The sequence below is a fragment of the Trichechus manatus genome, unplaced genomic scaffold, assembly GCF_000243295.1.
Source record: "Trichechus manatus latirostris isolate Lorelei unplaced genomic scaffold, TriManLat1.0 scaffold00033, whole genome shotgun sequence".
In the NCBI taxonomy this organism is placed as follows: domain Eukaryota; kingdom Metazoa; phylum Chordata; class Mammalia; order Sirenia; family Trichechidae; genus Trichechus; species Trichechus manatus.
The window spans coordinates 14,696,700-14,698,993 of NW_004443969.1; the positions used below are offsets into that span (position 1 = coordinate 14,696,700).

A 2,294-nucleotide genomic window follows, 5' to 3' on the forward strand; every position below is an offset into this window, starting at 1 on the left:
CTATAGGACAGAGTAGAACTGCCCCATAGAGTTTCCAAGGAGCACCTGGTGGATTTGAACTGCCCCTTTAAGACAGAGTATAACTGCCCCATAAGGTTTTCAAGGCTATAATCTTTATGGAAGCAGACTGCTACATCTTTCTCCAGAGGAGCAGCTGGTGGGTTCAAACTGCCGATCTTTGGTTAGCAACTGAGTGCTTAACCACTGTGCAACCAGGGATCCTGAAAAAACAAAAAAAAAGGAATGCTTCACAAATTTGCATGTCATGCTTGTGAAGGGCCATGCTAACTTCTCTTTATCTTTCTAATTTTAGTATAGTGCTGCCAAAGCGAATCTATGGGTTCCAAAGCATTAGCCATTAGGGGAATTCAAATCAAAACCATACTGAGATATCAACTCACACTCACTAGGATGGCTATGATTAAAAAAAAAAAGGACAATGACAGGTAATGGTGAAGATATGGAAAAATTGAACCTTCATTCATTGCCGGTTGTTGTTGTTAGGTGCCCTCAAGTCCCTTCCTACTCATATCGACCCTATGCACCACAGAATGAAACACTGCCCAGTCCTGTGCCTGTGCCATGCCCACAATCATTGTTATGCTTGAGCTCATTGTTGCAGCCACTGTATCAATCCATGTCACTGAGGGTCTTCTTCTTTTTTGCTGACGCTCTACTTTACCAAGCATGATGTTCTTCTCCAGGGACTGGTCCCTCCTGACAACATTTCCAAAGCATGTAAGATGTCGTCTCGCCATCCTTCCTTCTAAGGAGCATTCTGGTTGTACTTCTTCCAAGACAGATTTGTTCCTTCTTTTGGAAGTCCATGGTATATTCACTTTCCTCTCCAACACCACTATTCAAATGCACCAATTCTACTTGGGTCTTCCGTATTCATCATCCAGCTTTTGCACGCATATGATGCAGTTGAAAATATCATGGCTTGGGTCAGGCACACCTTATTCTTCAAGGTGGTATCTTTGCTTTTCAACACTTTAAACAGGTCTTTTGATGCAGATTTGCCCAATGCAATGCGTCTTTTGATTTCCTGACTGCTGCTTCCATGGGTGTTGATTGTAATCCAAGCAAAATGAAATCCTTGACAACTTCAATCTTTTCTCCATTATCATGATGTTGCTCATTGGTCCAGTTGTGAGGATTTTTGTTTTCTTTATCTTGAGGTGTAATCCATATTGAAGGCTGTGGTCTTTGATCTTCACCAGTAAGTGCTTCAAGTTCTCTTCACTTTCAGCATGCAAGGTTGTGTCACCTGCATATCGCAGATTGTTAATGAGTCTTCCTCCAATCCTGATGCCCCAGTCTTCTTCATATAGTCCAGCTTCTTGAATTGTTTGCTCAGCATACAGATTGAATAGGTATGGTGAAAGGATGCAACCCTAACACACACCTTTCCTGACTTTAAACCACTCAGTATCCAGTTGTTCTGTCTGAACAACTGCCTCTTGATCTGTGTACAGGGTCCTCATAAGCACAATTAAGTGTTCTGGAATTCCCATTCTTCATAATGTTATCCATAATTTGTTATGATCCACACAATCGAAAGCCTTTGCATAGTCAATAAAACACAGGTAAACATCCTTCTGGTATTCTCTGCTTTCAGCCAAGATCCATATGATATCCCTGGTTCCTCATCCTCTTCTGAATCTGGCCTGAATTTCTGGCAGTTCCCTGTCGACATACTGCTGCAGACACTTCTGAATGATCTTCAGGGAAATTTTACTTACTTGTGATATTAATGATATTGTTTCATAATTTCCACATTCGGCTAGATCACCTTTCTTGGGAATAGGCATAAATATGAATCTCTTCCAGTGGGGTGGCCAGGTAGCTGTCTTCCAAATTTCTTGACATAAATGAGTGAACACTTCCAGTGCTGCATCTTTTTGTTGAAACATCTCAATTGATATTCTGTCAATTCCTGGGACCTTGTTTTTCACCAATGCCTTCAGTGAAGCTTAGACATCTTCCTTTAGTACCATTGGTTCCTAATTATATGCTACCTCTTGAAATGGTTCAACATCAACCAATTCTTTTTGGTATAATGACTCTGTGTATTCTTCCATCTTCTTTTGATGCTGCCTGCATCGTTTACTATTTTCCCCACAGAATCCTTTACTATTGCAGCTCAAGGCTTGAATTTTTTCTTCAGTTCTTTCAGCTTGAGAAACGCCGAGCATGTTCTTCCTTTCTGGTTTTCTATCTCCAGCTCTTTGCACATGCCATTATAATACTTTACTTTGTCTTCTCGAGCCACCCTTTGAAATCTTCTGTTC

At 41.0% G+C, this 2,294-nt stretch overlaps 1 pseudogene; it reads right to left on the reverse strand.

Annotated features, from left to right (window-relative positions):
- Positions 1-232: 232 nt before the first annotated feature.
- LOC111820313 (uncharacterized) lies at positions 233-331 on the reverse strand (annotated as a pseudogene).
- Between the last annotated feature and the right edge of the window lie 1,963 nt (positions 332-2,294).